We start from the raw sequence: 20436 nt of genomic DNA, 5'->3' as shown, positions 1-20436 counted from the left end.
ACAACGTTCTCAGTCTGATGAGAGCATTCAGGTCTGATTTTTGGGTGATCCTGTGGGAAGCCAGGAGTTGGACTCAATGATCCTTATGGGGCCCTTCCAACTCAGGATATTCTATGATTCTTTGAATCTCTGATTGCAATTAATACTTAAGGCAAAAATTGCAAGACAACCACTCTCCCCTCAGTTACTAATTTGATACTTTTTTTTCCTTTCTTTACTGTTCAAATGACCCAATGAAAATGTTGCTGCTGATTGACCTAACTATCTGTCCTTAGAGGTACAAGTCAGGAAGACTGATGGGATGGAGAGCTATTGGAAAAAGCTACTGACAAGGTACATACTTATATCCTAATAACTGGCATTAGCTTCTGAAATCACATACTGTGCACAGTGAAAATTATCAGTGCAGAAATTATTATTGTAGCTAAGAAGCAATGCCTGAAAAACACTATTCATTTTAATGGCAAATTACTGGGTAAGTTTCAAAGCTGAAGGAGGAACAGTTGTAGTTTACACCATTCCTGTATAAAGTGATATAGATTTACAGGATATAAAATATTGTGTCCTGCACAGACAGAGTACAATTTAGGTTAGCTCAACTCTTGCCCAATGAAAAATTATTTTTAGTTCTCTTCTACCATAGAAAACCACTGCAAAGGCAACAGGAGGAGGCAAAATGAAAACAAACCAAAACAAAACAAAACAAAAAAATCCACAAACAAACAAAAATGAGCAAAAGAAAAACAACCCACCAAAAAATCAAACTGACTGTACTTCTAGCTGTCATTTTTGCTGTCCTGTCCCAGCTGAGAGTTATGATGGAGCTCTTTATTAGAAACTGAATAGCAAAAAATACACTGCAGAACAGTTCATTTGCTCTTACATATGCAAAAAGATAGAGCCAACTCTTCTAAAATATTTTATTCATCTACTAAAAGATACAACCTAACCTGTGTTTACAAACCAAGTTAGCTTTGCTCACCAATATTTCAGCTGAGTTTTAGAAGAGAAGCAGCATGCAGGAAGTCTGTACCTCTGCTGAAATTCCTTACTTGAACAGAGACACTTGAAAGTATACATCACTTTATTATTATTATTGGAATGCTTCATTACCTGCAACATTTACTACCTAGAACTCATTGCTTGCAACAAATGAGCAGTAAACATCAGTGACATGGGTGTGTACATTTTGCACTAGGTTTGGTGCCATAAAACAAATGAATGAAGCTAATCAAGCTGCCTACCTCATGATTGTTTTTACAGTTCACATCCAGCTGAGTTTACAGCATAGCAGCAAGAAAGGGATATAACAAAAGCATTTCACAAGGGCAATTTGAAAATGTAATTGGTTTAAGTCATTGTCAAAGCCAACAGGGGCACAAGTTTATAGCATAACTGTAAGAGGGCACAAATACTACTGGTATGAAAACTACCTTGCATTTAACTACATGGAAATTAGCATGTAGTGGCAGGATAACAACACAGTGAGTACCATATCATTACAAGATTATAGCCTTCTGAACCCAAAGGCAAGAATACAGGTTATATGCTAATTAATTTTGGATCTACTAAAGGTAATTACATAGTAATCTTCATGTAGTTACATGGTGTTTAATAGGAAACCCTGTTAACTAATCATATAATTAAAAAATAATTGCATGATTCTCCTGCCCTGTGACATCTATGGTGGCCAGATAAATTAAAACTGTTGGATTTTCACAGTATAAACTATTCCTATCATAAGACTTCAGGGCAACACCATGCCTCCTGAGATATTAATATAGACAAGAAAAACGTACTAGAAGTCAAGCTATTTGCTGCTTTCTCAGTACTCAGAGAACAGCACCTCACACCCAGAACAACCATTCGTTTCCACAAGATTACTTGAAAGAAAATCTCACTTGACTTTTTTTTTTGCACTTTTCCCTATGATTTCATTTTCTGTAGCCTCTCAGTCATGGCCACCCCCTCTTCTCTTTCATGTACCTGTTGATCACTCACCTTCACTTGTTCAGAATTCTTTTTTAAGTTCTTCTTTTTACAATTTTTTTTTTTTACTATTTTTTGTTGTGCAAACTCCATTGACTGTGTTTCTCTTTTTTTTTTTTTCCTTCCCCTTTCCATCTTCTGCTTTCTTTTCCTGGGGACTCTCTTTGTCTTATCTCCTTTCTGCTGAGAACACTGCCTTGCAAGTGTTAGGAACATTACTGGAACTCTTCCATTAGACTTTCCAAAACCATAACTGCAGCCAGAAAGGCTCCTCCATTTCTTTCCATTAGCCAAACATCCTCTGCATTTCTTCAGCAAGAGTTGCTCTCTGCTGCCAAATTCTTTCCTCACTGCTGATACTTAGGCATTTCTAACGATTCCTACCAGGTAACACCACTGACCACAGCAAAAGTTGCACAGCACAGCCAACAGGAAAGAGGAAGACAAACAATGTGAATCAACACAGAATGCTGGTCAGAATGCAGAAGATACATTGCCATGAACTGCTCATGCTAGAAATATTGAGTGAAAAATGGGAATTTGCCAGAAAGCAACATTAAAAATAAAGTCCGGTGAGTCAAAATGTTTCATTCTTGTTTACATCTTTTTTTTTTTATTCTATATTTCACTTCATACCAACTAACATTGGAGTTATATAATAGTATAATCTACAGAAAAAAATAGAAAGCAAACACAAAGATCCAACCCCAAATCAGCATCCCTCCACAATTCAATTTCAATATAGAGGAATTTTCTGAAAGAAGAAGATCTATCCAAAAATTTCCAAGTGTGTATAATACTAAGTTTATTTCTGAGGTTTCCCCAGCCTGTTAGGGATACAGAAATCTCCATTCGATTCAAAATGTGAAAGCAAGTGAAATGTCACACTAATAAATTGCTACAATGATCAATCATCCATGATACTGGGAACTGTGTGAGGACTGCACACTCTATCCAGTTTTAAAATACCACATCCCATTCACTGCCCTGCTGAAGCTCAAGACTCAAACTGTTGCAGAGCCGCACAGGAAAGAAATGACCTTTTTTTCCTCTCTTTGTTTTGACAGACCCCATTCTGCCTGACCAGAACACAGCACTAGGAGTTGTGCTGCCCATTCTCAGTAAGTGACAAACAAAATAAAGATTGGTATGAATGATGAAAAGAAGGAAAGCTCCACGAAAAGGTAGGCAAAGAACTCCACAAAAAAAAAAAAAAAAAAAAAAAGAGGCAAAGCTACAGGCTAGTGCAATGCTATAGGAGCATTTGAGTATATAAAGCTAATAATACTGTCCATAAAATGGGAAAGACAAAACAGAGTGAAAGTGATGACCAATGGCATGATTGAATACAAGCAATGACAGCGTAGTGCTCTATTCTCACTTTTTTACTTTATTACTTAATATTTGTTGACCCTCTGCTTCTCACAAAGTTACAGAGCTCCATTTGTCTCACAACAACCATGGACTTGGCAGCCTGCTGTCACTCTTGAACTGATCACAGTAGCCTGAAAAGTGAGCTGTGCTGAGGGACAATAGCTCATGTAAGTGCATAGAAAATATACATTGATTCAGTCTTCAGTCTTTAAAGTCTGCTGAGCTTCTCTAGCACCTCAATAGGACATACAGCTCCCATCTGGGGGGGGTTGAATGAGCAGGTCAGACAGCATCCACTCTATTGCACCAGTAAGCGAGTGATGCTAGGAAATACCATTTCTGTAAGTAAAGCTGGCCCTCACCTTTACATTGTACAGCTCCTAGAAGAGACACTGCAATGCTTATAAAGTTTAAAGGTAGCAGTAGCATCTTCTGTTAGACCTCTTGGTGGAGTTGGAAAGGTGGGGCAAGGTTTTGTCTTTCTTGATATCAACAGCGGTACTGCAACGCTGAGTTGTATACTGAAGCTCCTGTTTCTAACACAGAGGCAAACTTTTGGCGTTGAGAGCTTTTTAGCTTTTCCAGTTCTCACTTCTGATTCCCTAAAAGATACTCTGCACCTTCACACCTCACACTGGTCTGTCAGAACTGCAGCAAAATACTACCTCAAACAGAAGCAGCCTCATAGTTCATGGCTGTCATTTATAGCTTGATATAATAGCATGTGTTGTACTTAAGGTTGTACTTAATGAGGCTGAAACTCTTGATTGCACCCCACTGTAAACTGGGGGCCACAGAGTTAAGGTGTGCTAGGTATCACACTCAGCATCATAGTGTTTGCATGCCAAATCATATCACACACCCCGACTAAATAATTGGCACTTAGAAAAAATTATTTTATTCATCTAAATTTCAATCCCACAGCTCTTGGTATAATCCTAGTGTAAATGCAAGTTCAGAGGTCATTGCAAAAGTAACAGGAAGCAAGACAAAAAGACAACTAAATTCTTTCACAGCCATTTCTACCTCAGAATTGGAAGAAAAAGGTTGTGTGCCAGCCATGTAAAGTACTCCCAAGTCTCACGGGGGGTTTCACTTCCTGGATCCCTGACCATCTAAAGATGGTTCAGAAAGAAGAAAACAAAAGCCTGTGTGTCAGGAGAGGTCCCTGAAAGGTAATGTGGCACTGAAAAATTATGTCTGATTGTGATGCGTTTTGGCACTGAAACAAGTCTGCTGGTCCATCATGTTCACACTACACAGCAGTTCCCACGTGTTCAGAATTAAATAGGCAGCTTGCTAACTAACAGTCCCCTAAGAGCAGGAGAACACATTTGCATATGGACTTGGCATCTTGGTTAGTCATTGTTGAGACAAATGACTGGACAATTAAGTATAGTTAAGCAGTAAGCACAAGTAGCTCACAGTATTACTTCAATTTAAAGATAATAAAGACTTATTAATTAACAGCAGTGATTACTAGAGCCTAAGTTTTGAACTTTTTTTTTTTGTATACTAAAAGTCTGTTTACTATGCTGATATTGACATTTTTCAGAACTGCAAATCCATTGTGTTAGCATACAGAAACAAGCTTCCAAAGCAGATTATGGGTTACTAAAGGACATTAGAGTGAAGAGACCACGTCTGTCTTCATCATTTTTCCTCTGCAGCAAATACATCCAGAATTTGGAGGTGAATAACCCATTCCCCAAAGGCCCACGATTGTCCTTCAGACTCAAAGGGGAAAATATCAACAGAAGTCAGCAGAAGTTGGGGAAAGAAAGAAAGAAAGATATTATCCTCTTCATCTTTTTCTCTCTTTCTCTTTGCACCACCTTTGGGACGTCATGACGCAGGGTCGCAACAATGATTTTTGCTCCAAAGCCATTACATCAGTGTCTTCTTTCTCCTCAGTATGTGCAGCTCTGGGTTACTGCTCTCAGCAGCTCTGGAGATGTCTGAGAATGCCATGAGTCTGTTCCCTCAGCTGAAGCATGCAGTGAGGTGAGGTGAGGGGAGAAGCTCTGCTCCTCACAGATACAGAGCAAGTGGTTCTCCTAGCTCTCAAAACAACTTTTAGACACTGATCTTATCCGTCTATCAAATATCCATTACCTCACAATTTAATACATTGTTTGCAAAATCCTCAGAAGCCCTGGCTGCAACTAAGAATTGTACAGGGATCGCTGTTATGTTACAAGAATGCTAAAACTAGGCATATCAGCATCTAATGAAAACGGAAACTGGCTGGTCATTAGGAAAATGCAGGCTTTCTTACTCTGTGCAAGCAATCGGTCACCAGGGTTTTGGGGTGGCAGAGACTGACTACAAACAGTACAGGAATCTGTCAGCTGTAAGAACTGTCATTTACCACAGGAAGCTCTTTGGGTCATACCTCTGAATTTATACAGAAAACATACTGACTCACTTGGCAGCTGCGATCAAGATATTTTACATGGCCAGAAGCAGCAACCTTAAAGTGTTTGGCAAAGACCAGTTATTAATGCTCATGCTGGGAATATGTTTCCTCGTGTGTCCTCCTTTTCATCTCTCTTTCCATCCTGGATGGAAGTAGCTCACCTCTTTGCCCTTTACCACACAAAGGCTGTTGTTACTGAGGAGCTCTTTGTGCTAGCAGTCTTTCATCAGACCAAGGAAGAAGAAATAGAGAGGAAGTACAAATAGGAAAGCAGTTCATGTGAAGAAATGCCCTGAACAAAAAGTCAAGAAAGTAAATTCGTATGACTCAGTCACCCTTTCACCTCTCAGGTTTCTTATGTATATTTGAGACATTGCCTGAATCTGAGGATACAAGAAGCATTGTCAAGATGAACAATCCTAGGAAAATGAAAAAGCTCAGCAAAATTTCTTAACACGTCATTAAATTTGAACCTTAAAATGTAAAATGTTTACAAACCTAGCAGAAGAAGGGCCCAAGGCTGGGGAAACAAAGGCAGAGAGTCTGGGTTTATAAGCATTTTAAGTTAAATAAAATGTAATTACATGGCTAAAACAAAAACAATACAAAAAAAGAGGCAGGGAGAGAAGAAGTTGTGTATAAGGCATGGAAGTGATTCCTGGGTCTCTGCACACCTGGAGCACATCTAACAGGAAGCAGAGCTGGGACTGAGAGATGCCGTTGGCAAAGGAAGATTGCAGCACTGGTAACTGGAGGAACAAAAAGGAAAAAGTGGTAGGAAGGAGAGGAGAACAGGAACTAGATAAAGGAAAAAAATATGAATCAACATGTAAATTAATTGGGTTTCATTCAGTCAACATTTACTGATGAAACACCATTTTTCCAGGAGGTTCCCAGCCTTATGGCACCTCGTGCATCAGAGGTACAGCTTCAGTCTTAACGTTGTCAGTAGAGATCTGCTTAGTACAAAAGAGCAAAAATTACAGTAATTCACATGCTGCATACAGTCTTTGCTTGCCATCATCCAAGTGTCAGGAGAAAGTTAGATGTAGCATACAGAACACATCCAACAACTGCACCTGACTGAGGCCGCAGAATCTACACACACTGGGGCAGGCTGTGGCTCCTGCAAATGTAAATTGGTACTTGTGGCAAGGCGTCCCAGAAGGGTAACTTTCTGTGTCTGTGATGTAAGAGAAAATGAGGTTGTTTGCAGCAAAGTCACCCATCTTTTCACTCAGGTCCAGCTATCACAGGAGATGTGAGCCCCCTCAAAGAATCATTCTGTCCAAGACCTTAATCCACTCAGTACTTACAGTTTGTTGCATTGCAGCCAGTCTGTTTGCTGCCACAGTATTTCCTCTTTTATTGATTAGCCTTATCTACTGCCTTATTCATCCAACAGCTTCATCACAGTAGAGAAATACGGAAAAAACTAATCCTTTTTGTCAGTGTCTAAGCAATAATTTAATAGCAATGTGTTTTTGCCCTGTATCTCAACAACCTGCAATTTTGCCAACTTTAGCAATTTCATTAAAATGCTCCTATTTTTCCCTGTACACTGCAGCACTGAGTTCAGTATTTCTTAAAACAAAATGGCTCCATCTCCAGTTGTAGAGAGAAATTTGTGAATAAAATCTCAAAAAAAGAAAAAAAATCCATAGGCAAATAAAAGAACTTCTGATTTTTATTTCTTTATCCTTCCTAAACAGATGGTGGGCTTTGTGCAGTTGATGGCCTGCAAATTCTGGTTTGGCAGTACTGAACTAGGAGCACTTCAAGTCAACATTAGCTCTGGACTGTCTGTTCTCACCTGCGCTTTTGTTTGCCCAGAGCTGGAGGTCACATCAAGAAATATGTAACGTGTTTTAAAATACAAACCTTTTTGATAACTCATGCTAACTTTATTTTAGTCACCGGGACCTCTTTCTCCCCTGGAAACAAAGCCAGAAAAGGCCAACAGTGACACACACCTCTCTTTATTGCATCAGGTGGTGACAGCTGAAGTCTGTGAGGGCTATTCGAAAGCTGTCACAGGAGAGGAACCTTTGGTTTCTGAAGTAATCTGGTTTCAATTGGGATAAAACACCATTTTGCACTTTCCTGTCATTTCTTGCTTAGCTTTAATTGTTCCGACTTGTGCAAAGACTCCAAGTATTCACACGTCACCTCCCTTGGCCGTCACTCAGACCCTGGCTTTGATAATGCCCTCTCTACAATTTGTTTAAAGCAGTAGGTCAGGAAAGAGACTTCAAGACTTAAAATTTCCCATTAATTCACATAGAGCAGAAAAATCAATACTCAGCAAATGTTCAGACACTCTGACAGGCCCTATACACATTGTACCAGCTTGGTAATTGTTGTAATTTCTCTAGGAGGTATGCCATGCATATAAGGGGGTATATCCTACATAAAAGCACACTGGAAACAGAGAGATTACAACTAGCTCATCAAAGCTCCAAGCCACAAGGAAGCATCCTCAAAACGCAAACCCAAATGGTAAAAGAGTAGGCTCTAATTAACCACATCTCAGTGTGGAAACGAAAATCAGTAACAGCTGTAAGAGAAATCCAGATGGCTGCACTGTTGCAGGGTAAGGCCATCACTGTAATGCAAAATCATGAAGCACAACCGGTACAGTTTTTCTTTCTTTAAATTATTCACAGTGTGACCTTCCAGGGTGGGTTCCCAATTCAGCATTTCACTGTCTCATTGTCATTAAAGGATGCTTTCCCTGACCTTTGCAAAGCTTCCCCTTTTGTGCCCTACCTGGTATCTTAGCAGAAAATACAGGTAACCCACAGCAGATACATAGAGAAAAAAAGAAATGAAAACTCCATCTATTTTCTCTGCTGTCTAAAAAGACAAAAATTTATCTCCCAAACATGAATTCCGAATGCTTTTTATTAAAAAAAATTAAGCAGCATGTGCTTATTAATAAATTTCAAGGCAACCAGATGTAGAAGTCACTTTCAATATGTTGTTGAAGGCACTTATATTAATGAGCATAAGCAGAAGCATTTTTAGATGTTTGTTTGCACAGGGAGAACACGACAATATATTGCTGTACCAAGCGACTTTGAAGTACTTGTGATGGATAGTTCAGTATTCTTCTTAAAGAACAGCTGGCAGCATTTGTTTATACGCACTCGAGAGGACCTTTCCTGTCCAGAAGGGATGTCCACTCACTGTTCTCCAAATCAATTGGTTGCGAGCTTCTATAAAGAAGCATTTCCATTTTTACATGCGTCATATCTAGGCAGCTTAATCCAACATAAATAATACTATTTTTAATAGAGTATTTTAATTGTTCTGTAAAAGCCATTTTAAATCTCAACCTTTTTTCTCCTTTTGTTATCTCTGGTATAACAGAAAGAGTAACTGGGAGATCAGACAGATAAGAACTCCTGTCAGAACAGCAATGAGGAGAGAACAGTGCTCCTAACTAAAGGAACAGGAAAAATCTAATTCCTCTGAAGCGTTGAGGCCGGGCTTTCATTGGGTTATTTTAGCACAACAGCCGAAGAAGGTATCGCTTATCTTACTGCTCTTTACTAAGCACAACTTGTTCCACAGAACAAACTCACGGATACCAAAAGGGAGCGCAAAGCACAGCAGCAACTTCTACCGCATGCGGTGTAGGCAGCAACACCAGCAAGGCTCAGTCACTGCCATTTTCCAGGGATATTTACAGCCAGATATATAAGCAAAGTAAATGTGAAAGCATACTGGTTTTAGGGGCAGTAGTATTAGGCACAACAACACATCCATAAACATGCCAAGTGTTGTGTCCTTGTATAAGTATGCTGAAATTATAGACACAGAGGAATCTGAAGCGTAAAAGCTTATGAATAGTTTTGATAGCACGGTGTACCTCCTTTTGTAGAGAAAGGTTTACATCTCTTCCGATCCGTTTGTTCCCTGGAGCAGATATTCTTTGGTATGCCAAATGCAAGCACATGGGTACTTTCTGCAGAAATATTACACCTTCCAGGTATGCAAGCATCAAATACTGTGGATGCAAATGAAAATGGTATCTTTGTACTAACTGTAGTTTAAGGTGGTTGCATTAAGAGAATGAAATCATTCCACTCCTTCTGTATGTTTTTGTAATATTACAAAATTGGGCTGTAGCCCAATTTTCCTCCTGGCAACAGCTACCTAATCCAAGCTGTGATCTAAGCCATCTCTTTACATTTTATTTTAGCAATATAACAAAGTGGATTTCTCAAATGACATCTACCATGACATAGTGAGAATTTTCCTTGCCTCTGCTGTTAATATCTGTGACAAATCTATTTGTTTTGCAGATATCAGGAGAAGACTCCAGGGACATCTGATCAAGCCATCTCAGAACAGGACCACAGGAATGGAGGTTACAAGGCAGACTTATCCATGAGCTATTTGACCCAGCCACACCAACTGCATTTTAAAGAGGGATGATGAGGGGGTAGGATTGCTCCTCCTTCTTTTTTCAAACCTCACTATTAGCATACTCTAGATCAAAATAATGTTACAAATGTAAGTTACAGCATATCCTGAAGTATAAATTTTAAGCTTTTAGAACAGAACGTTACAAAACCAGACACAATCAATTACAGTTTGATTTAGAAGCAATTATATCTGGTATATATCCTATCATTAAATATTTAGCAAAAGAGATGAAGTAATTGCACACCTATTTATTTTTCTCATAGCATTTCAAATTCAGGCACATAATAGGAAACAGAAATAATTTTAACAGTGACCAATGACAACATATTAGAATTGAGAATAACTGTTCTTATGAAATAAACAGTTGCAATACATTCAGTTTTGAAAATCACAGCCTAATTGTTACCAATTCTATTTTGCTAAATATCTACAAATTTCGAATAAATAAATGTATTCTTTTTTAAACAGCTTCTTTAAAGAAGAAATATGTTTATATGTTTAAACATATTGCATGGGCCAGCATTAAGTATGAAACTTACAAGGAACTTAAGTTTCTTGGTATTTTCATTAAGACAACCAAGAAAAATGGGTATTTTCTGGTAAAGAATAATGGAGTTTACCTCAAATGAATATACTACCTGGATTAGCACTTTCTGAAGTCTTTACCTAAATGTTGCTGCTTGCTCCAAAGCCTCCTGCTATTTGGAACTAATAAGACCTGCCTCAATGTTCCCTGTTGAGTAATTGAGTCATTTAAAGAAAGAAGAAAAATGTAAGAAGCAGGGAAGTTTTACTTGCTAAATGATGAAAGACAAAAGAAATTCAGTGAGAAGCAAGTCACTGACTTCTGGAAGGGACAATTTTTACAACAGAAAGAGAGGTAAGTGTTCATGTTTTTCTTATATCTGCCTCTCCAGAGGCAGTTTACTTGTATGGTAAATTACAAAGAAACAATTCAGCACATTTCTGACAAATATAATCTGAGTTTTTAATCCACTGAATTAATGTCAAAGATAATTAGATAATCATGAGATAAATAGCTATGTGCTCCACTCTTCTACAGCCACTTAGAGAAACAAATGGCTTTGCTGATGGAGCACAAGGACTAGGAAATGGTAGTCATAATGCCACAAAAATATTCCTGCAGAGCTGCTGGAAAGTTTAGCACGATGACTTTACTCTGACACTGACAAAAAAACCCTTGGAAACTGTCACCATCTTCCCCATACCTTTCTAACTGATCCCAAGGAACAGGCAAGCAGTACAGGCCAGGACGTGAAAGGGATCAGCAACACTTGAACTTGCTTCAGAACCTACAGAGAATGAAAGGATGCAATCCCATTATAAAGCCACAGGGATGGGTTGTACCCTTACTGAGGGCTACAGGAGATGAGGTGCCCTTGCACAGCCCATAACCAAGCCCAGGGCTGGCTGCCTACTTTGTCTCCCAAGCAGTTCTGGTATGGGAAATTTTCCCAGCTAGGTGACACATTAGGAAAAGCACCTTCTTCCTGTAACATCCCTTTTATAGTCCTCACAGTGAATTAATGGGTCTGATTTTCTCTCCAGAGGGATTTAGGTTTTGAGCCCCTGTAATACATGGAAGGGGCTCGGGCCAGGATTTATATCATATGCACCAACGTTTACAAAAATGTTTTGCAGTCCAGAGGGGCGTCCTTTGTACTGCTGTCAGAATCACTGCAGCAGACTGCAGTAAGTCAGCAAGTTGCTGGGGGCTCAAACAGAGAAGCCCTATGTCACATTCGCTGTGCAAGAAACCGGGCAAGTTAACAGCACTGCACAATTGAAATACCGCAACAAATAGTGCTGCTCTGCTGCAATCTGGATAGGTCTGCAAGGAGGGGTGTCCCCCAGAAACAGATGACAGACTGCAGGTGACTACTAATTGCTGCAAGTACACTTAAACTGCATCTAACACTCCAAAAGCAGTGTGATTTTCTGCTGTTGTCAGATCACTTGACTGTGCTTACATCAAAACAACAGCTGAAATAAACATAATGACAAACACTGGTAATGAGCAGTTAAAACACGTTTCAGAATGAATTAGCTACAATGGGATTTCTGCTCTAGTGGAATCGCTGCTTCACGAGACTGTCTACCAGTAGCTTATGAAAAGAGCACCAGCGCTCAAAACTCCTTTACTGCAAGCACAGCCTGAAGTGAGTCTGGCAGAGGGCTCCTGTGTGAGATGGTCAATCAGGGCAGCCTTGCAATCTGTGCCTCCCCCACACATATGCAAAAGCATGCCCCTCAGATTGGAGGTCAGTCAATTAGTCAAATTAACGTCACAGATGTCTTATGGGACAAAAATTTCTGGAGGTCAACATTCAGGAAAAGGCTTTAAAGCGATTGCAGCTGTTGAATGAAATAGTCTGTATGCAGTAATGCCAATAAATAGATCTTGGCCAAATTGTAATAATCCTCTCAAAGAGGAAGACATTAATTGCTAGGAAGCTTCACTGCTGCCTAACTCGTCAAGCAGTAACTGGCCACCTACAGCGACCGTGATCTGGTTCTCCACAACACATCACAGGAGTAAAATTAATTTCTATTTACAGCAGAGTTCGAAATTCATAACATTTCTAATCTGCAGTGAGATCTCCACTCTTATAGCTCGGCTTCAAAATGCCAGCTTCTTACCAGCTCTCCGCTCTAAGGCAAACAATAAATCACTCTCTCCACATTTACGTTGACCACTTCCCTGCTTCCATGGATGCCAAGCTCCATTTTTTCTCTTTCTTTATTTCAGTGGTTCTCAGCTAGGGAGTGCAGGTTACAGAAAACAGGCATTGGATATGCCCCATCAGAAACTATAGAACTGCATTATCAATAGTTTTCCTCATTTTGTTTCTCAGTTGAACATAGGAATGCTCTTTAAGAGCAATCTTTAAGAGTTCTTTTATTACAAATGACATCCTCTTTCAAAAGAACCTGGAGAATAGAAGCATATCAGAAACATCTTCCATTTCTGCTGTAAGTATTGCTTGACTAGCAAACATTAGAAATTAAAACGTTTTTTAATAACATAAAATAAACCATATCATATACCTATATAAATATATATCCATATAAACCAAATCATATACCTATTCCATTTTTTGTAGTAGTAGCAGAGACCCAATGAAAAAGCAGGAGATATATACCTAGGTATATACATAGGTGAAAGCACAATGAGGCATTATATATATATGTACACACACACACCCCCGCATACACAGAGGGAAATAATTATCTATTTTACAAAGTGATGCAGTCAGCAATACCACTAAAATTATCAGTAGACAGCCTGACACACAACCAGAGTATGAAGACGCTAAAATATCAGGACACGTTCAATATAATTGAAGAATAATACACAGCACAGGTATAGATGATGTGCACAGGAATCCCACTAATCTTTTCATAATTACAGCAATACAAATGGTAAAGATACAGTTCATCACATCGGTGTGCCTTAAAACACTAATTCACAATAGTGACTGCCCTTCCTTGTGAGAAGGGCAGAACAGTACTGAGGCTCCTGGTTTCCTTCCCTGCCAGTTTCATGTTCTAGCAACATGGGAGACCACCTCCTCATACCATGTTACCACCCTGCAGCTATCCAGGTGTCCCAAGGACCTCCTAAGTCCTTCCTAAGTCCTCCAAAGGAAAGCAGGCAGCTTTCCTGACAGCTCTGCCATCTCCATGCTCCCTCGCTGTGCCTGAGTGCTCTCCAAAGCACTGAGTTACACAGGAAAGGTTGCTAAAGGGTCATTCCTGGTGTCCCCTCATAGCTGCAGTTCTCATGACCTGTGCTAACTTCAGACATGAAGGGCCAGGCATGGCCTACAAACAATGCAGCATTACTCACCTGAAGAGCAAATCCAAGCAGCAATCCTAGTCCACACAGTCAGGTGTGGTCAGGTGCAATTAGAGAACATCATTCCAAAGAATCACACATAGCAACTGGGCTCCTACGCAGCAAACCCCAGCCAGTAATAAATGGTGGCCAGAGCCAACTCTGGCTCCCGGATACCGTACAGTCTGATAAGATACACCGATACATTTTAAAGTAAATAGATTCCTGTTTCCCTGGGCAGCACAGATCACAATGTGGAGAATAAATATTTCAGTGAGTCATTTCCTGTGTGAGGGAAATGAGAACACAGAGTCTAAAGGTTTAATGCTGCCCCAGTTCAGGGTGTGACTTTTCTCTATATCAAGTCACAGACAACCTGGAACTCACCTAGAAGGTAAAAACTTCCATGGCACTACTGCAGTGCTTCAGGCTCCTACACAGCACTGAAAATCTGAATTCAATAGATTTTTACTATCCATTGCTGTGACAATAAAGTCCCATGCTTCTCAAATGCCTTTCACATCTTAGGTGCCAGTTTGATATTGTTCTCATGCCAAGGAAGATAAGGTTAATAGGGCATCCATAAAGACAGAAGCCCAGAGCTTTGTAAGGCCTATGTTCCTATTGTCAATATAGGACTAGCTACTGGCTAGTAGAGTTCCATCAAACTATTCAAAATGACAGGCATCCTTTCTTACAGAAGTTCTCCGAAACAAAACAGAAAATACAGAACAACCACACTATTCCTCCTTTTGGTTTGAAGAAAATTCTGTAATCTCACCTCAAAACACCAAATTCTCCCCTTGTAGCCACTATACACAGACCCATTTATTTTTATCTGACCAACCAGCACCAGTGAAGTGCTGAAAAAGGAAACATGAAACAATCTGTATAGCGCTGACTGAGAAAAAAGGACTGGAATAGATGAAACTTCAGGTTAATTTATTTAAGTCTATTTTCTCAAGTAACATTCTGTGGCAACTGCTGTTGTTTGTTTGCTTTTTAAACAGTTCTCTTGTAAATATACATTCCTGTAACCTCCCTACCATGAAGAAACGGTGTCAGGGATCAGGAATCCTGATGGACTGCAGTGATCTGACCCTTCTGTCCCTCCTCATTTCTGAAGCACCAGAATCAACACATCTCTGTGATGCCAGACATCCCCAGTCATACATTTCCTATGCGCACAATTCTGTCGAAGCAGAACAGGTATGTTCCAATTTTATTTCTATCAGTATTAACGTTTTATTTCCTCTCATATGTCATCTCAGTTTACAAACTAGACATCCTCTGTTCTGCCCTGACCCACCTGCCTTCACTAAAGGTGTAATTCTGCTTGTAGTTTTGCTGTACCAAACTCCTCTTGCTTCCTGGCACGAGGTCATTCCAGGCAAACACTGGCACTTCATTGCTTTCCCTCCTCTCATCTGCTGTTGCAGATTCATATGCAATGTTCTGTACACAAATACTGACATTGAGCAATACTTAACCTGTGTGAGTCATTCTGCGTGAGAAGAGCAGAACTTCTCAGCCAGTGGAAAGTAATCTGTTTCCACAGCAGAGTTTGTCCAAATGGCCTTACTACTCTGCAGGTCTGTCTTAAAAGCAGTACTTAAAAGGCACAAAAATAGAAATACTTCAAAATAAATATCTCTAGTGTGTATTGTTTTCAAACTTCATGAACTACCAGCTCTTGATAATTAAAAGACGTTTTATCAGCAGTTTCATTTTGTACTATTGAAGATTTATTTCCCATCAGGGTAACAAACCCAAGAACATTCATAGAGACAGAGATTAGTTTTGTACACAAACCCAAAAGGAAGGATGGCATTCAGTATCCAAGAGCGCTATCGCCTCTTTCTCCAGAGTAATAAGTTCCTAGATGTGTTGCCTACCAAAAGGAAGGAAATCCGCTTTCGAAATAGGAGCTTAATTATGCAGAGAAATTAAGCAGCAGTAGTAGTGAAGCAGCAGTATCTATGTTATATAAGAAATGTGTTAAACACACATTTATAAAAAAAAAAAGTGCAAACAAGCAACAAGTTCACAGGCTTTCTAAAAGCTTAGGATATTACAGCATTACAAAAGAGATGTCAGTAGTGCTGGCACTCACGAATAAATGTGGGTTTGTTAGACTTGGTTTTCAAAGCCTAGATGCTTAGGAGGCACATTTTCCCAGCCTTTTAATGCTTGTTTTAAAAAGTAACTCTCTGAAATAGCCATTGGGTCCTATTATCCAGCAACAGGAAGTGGTGCAAACCCAAATCCTCCCTGGTTCAATCTTGAATGTAATTAATTAGAGGCCTCAAGGTATCAGAGACAAAAGCCTGTTTATATGGAAATTCCTCCTCTAGAAAGTGGCAGGCAGACACTTCCTGATCCAGCAGATAACACAAACTCATCCCCGCCTGTTTGACCACCCCACAGTCAGGTCTCACATCACCTCCAGAATGCTCGTTGTGGAGCAGGAAACATTCAGGCTCTTCAACTTTTGTTCACTTTAGCAGTTGCACTTAATTAAATGTAAAAATATTTGTAACATTTACACACGGGAAGAACAGCACACGAGCTTGCCTTAATAAGCTTCTCACATTTTACTTCAACCAAATAGCAGCCAAACTGGGCTTTAAAACTGTTAGAGCATTTCCTCAATATCAATTTAAAAAAGAAACCCTTTGAATGGGAAAGTGCTCCAGTGCCATCAAAAAGTCATTAAAAATAAATACGTCTCAGAAAAAATGCAATCAGAAGGTTGTATTCTTAAAACAGCCCTCGTGTAGTAACAGGAAGCATTCATGGGGGAGGCAAGTGTGAGAAGTCTTCTGCCTTTCTCTCGGAAAAGACGAAACAACCTCGAGACCACAGGAAATCACACAAGTTTCATAAAATCCCAGTGGTGTGAGTGAAAGCACTTCAAATAAATCCGTGAGTCCTCAAAACAATATTAAAGGACAACAGATGTTCTCCCCACCAGCTTGTTCGGAGCCTCACGTACACCCTGGGAGAAGCCATTTATTTGCATAGATTAAAGTGGGTACTCATATCCAAACTCATATAAACAGAGAAACAGAGCAGTAGGTGCATAAGGAATAACAAGCTCTGTCTGTCCTCCTTTTGCCAAAAAGAAAGCCTCACTGAATGTGTCAAGATAATGGAAAAATACAGATCTTTATATATACACATTATTTTCAGACTTAATATCTTTATAATGTAAAACAGAACCCACATAAAAGATAAGTCTTAAATTTAGCTGAAAGCTACTTTTTGAATGAATTTTTTTCTTTTGCTGCTATGTGGGCTGACATACTGGTGCCTTGGCTGCTATGCTATGCTGCCAAAATAAAAAATAATCATCATCAGAAGGAATAACTCCTGTCATTGTAAGTCAGTTCTGAAATTAAATCAGCAATTCAGATCCATCTTACTGTCACGCTCCTTAAGCGGAACTGTTCTGCCTAAGCATCTCCATCAGGAAGCATTTCTGCTAAATAAGGATAATGACAATACGGGCCCAGATGGGGCTGTGATACTCATCTGGCACTCAGGTACCAAACCCCAGAGCAGAGATGTACCATCTTTCCTTCAGCCTGTGAGCAGCCACAGCACCAGACTTCCCCTACCCATCAGACATGCTATTCAGACACTCATTTGGTAAAATTCATCAAAAATGTTGCAGGCAAGTATCAAAGTCCAGCTCAAGTCACTAGGCTAAAAACACTTACTGCAATTAGGACTATGTTACTTATTCCTTTTACAAGCAATACAGCTCTATCAGGAGAACCAGTAAATAAATGCTCCTTGCATGTCCTTAGTGAAGACTAAGCTGAGGAATTACCCTAAGCGTAGGGGCTGCAAATTTGCATCTTCTCAGACCCAGGATGGGTCTTTGTGCCTTCACTGCTGTCCCTGTGAAGATGCAGGTATGGAGACACTCCCCACACCAACACCTGGAAAGAGAGGAACAGACCCTGGCTCCCCTTGTTAAAGGAGGGTCCTGGGTACTCAGGTACAGAGCTCACATGCCAGTCTCAGGGCTGTGTTAGCTATTGCAGCAACTCTGCACAGCTGGGGCACCTAAATCCCCTTTATCTCACTGCACAGTATCACAGGGGCCTCTGCAAATCAATTCCGCAGCCCCCAGAGTCAATCACAGCTCTTTAATCTTTCACCTAAGCAACAGAAGGCTTTTCCTTTGTTGTCATTCTCCTACTGATTCTTTCCAGCACCAGCAAGTTGGGTGTTATTAAGGCAGAGTCTTCTGGGAACCTGGAGATATTCTCACTGGGACTAACTCCCTTTCTTCTCCCCCTTGGCTGCAGCCCTCAGCGTGCACTATGGGGCCCGGTAACCACCAGAGCACAGCTGACCAGCATGCCAGCAGCCCACCCCAATGGCTCCAGCAGAATCACGAGCAAGGACCAAAGGGAGCTGGCGCAGACTCAGATGAGGACCATTCCCACAAAGGAAAGGACACTGTGGAGGGATTCATGTGCTGTACTAGGTCCAAGTGAGTCTCATTTGAAGCAAATTCAGAATTCAGAATTACGTTTTTTGTTGTTGTTGATACACTGAAATGAGCTGCTTCATTCCCATGATCACCAATCAGAGCAATCAAAAAGTGTTGTAGTTTAAAGTCTAATTGAATTAGTAGAAAAAAATTGATTTGTAAACTACTTTCCTCTCACAACTTCAAAGAACAATTAAAGTGTCACTGCTATTGTGAAGAGAAATTTAACATCTGCAGGAATGCACAAAACACAGTCTTAAACGGCTTACCGGTTTGCAGCAATCAGAATGTAGCAGTAGAAATTTTATAGCAAAATACTTCATCAACACAAACAATTTCATACCTGCTTTGAGCTTCAACTTCAGCAAAACTGAGATTGCTGTACAATTTCTCATTCCTTGAGAAAGCCAGGAAACACAGTGCGTTAAGACACAGCGTGCTCCTCACCAAGGAACAGCAGGAGTTATCCACAAGCACAACTGTGCTCATGATCCAAAGAACAGCGTGCCAAAGAGGAAAGAAGGAACTGCAGCAGCTAACAAAGGTAGGGCAGCACTGCAAGGCAATCCAGCAGCCGTGCCCTCAGCACACACATGGTATGGGGTAGCCTCTGTCCCTCTATCCGCATGCCTCCCTCGCCTGGTGAGATGCTGCTGTCTGTAATTGCAACTTACAGCACAACAACCACCAGTTATTACGTGCTGGTAACCCATGATCATGGTAATTCTGCAAAAAGTCTTCCACTGCTCCTGTGCAAAGAGCATCTAACCCTGCAGCTCAGGAGAGATGAGTCCTATCGTTAGGATTAGCATCTTTACAAAAAACTACAGGACTACACTAGGAAATATCAGACAGGTGAAAGTAAAATATTAAAGCAGAAAAGAGCAAACAACGCTGTACGTCAAATCTGTGACCTTATTTATAAATGTATGGTTAAATGCCAGTGCCTCCTGCTCAGCCTGACTGATCCAACTGCCAACCAATAACCAATATCAGTGATTTTATGGTCTAACATTTCAAATCTCATGCTTTGACTAGAAGTCATTACTATTTAGTTAACAATGTACTCTAGAATTAAAAAAAATAATAATAAATGTGTGCTTCTGTAACATTAAGTCCCAATAGACATGGTGTCCATTCCCTTCAGTTCTTTTGCAGGATGAGAACTGGGAAATGTGTTTCTTGCTAATGAGAAAGGAAAAGGGAAAGCAACGATGTTCCCATTTTAAGTTTGGTTTGGCCACTGTAATCCTTAAGATGCTAAGATGTCCCACCTAATCTGATGGTCCTTTATGCAATTATATATATATAAATTATAATTTTTATATTTATTATATATTTTATGTATATAATAATATATTATTTATATTTTAATAATATTAATTTATATAAATTATATAAAAATTATTTATATTTATATAAATAAAATAAAATAAATCTTTCAATAAATTATTAAAATATATTTATTTAACTATATATATATATTTTAAATGACTGATAAGTTTGAAATCAATAAATTGATCTTCACCTGCTACGCTGTCCAATCCTTCCACAAAAATATCTATTAAATATGAATTTTCAGACTGATTTAGAAACTGATTACATGTAATCATAATTCCCTTCTGTAATAAAAATACATTAAACATAGTTCTACAGGTAACAGTTTCAACACAGTAAAGGAGGAAAAGTAAAAATCAGTAAAAATATAGATATGCTCATTATTCACCCATTCTCAACACGAACTGCACGTCAGAGGCATTCACAAACCTTTTTGCAAAGTTCATAGGATACCACAGTCTTTTGCTAAAAAAAGTCAGAAATTCCACTTTTTTTTCTTAAATGACTGTACTATAC

At 39.5% G+C, this 20436-nt stretch overlaps 1 long non-coding RNA gene across 1 annotated transcript; it reads left to right on the top strand.

The window, feature by feature from the left end:
- The first annotated feature begins 222 nt into the window (after positions 1 to 222).
- Positions 223 to 19865, top strand: LOC121111048. The gene is made up of 5 exons (XR_005860604.2): positions 223 to 333; positions 2377 to 2561; positions 3057 to 9311; positions 10093 to 15284; positions 18395 to 19865. It is a non-coding gene; the product is annotated as an uncharacterized LOC121111048 (long non-coding RNA).
- The last annotated feature ends 571 nt before the right edge of the window (positions 19866 to 20436 follow it).

The sequence above is a fragment of the Gallus gallus genome, chromosome 5 (assembly GCF_016699485.2).
Source record: "Gallus gallus isolate bGalGal1 chromosome 5, bGalGal1.mat.broiler.GRCg7b, whole genome shotgun sequence".
In the NCBI taxonomy this organism is placed as follows: Eukaryota; Metazoa; Chordata; class Aves; order Galliformes; family Phasianidae; genus Gallus; species Gallus gallus.
Note: the sequence above shows the minus strand (reverse complement) of the source record. Positions and strands in the feature narration are given on the sequence as shown.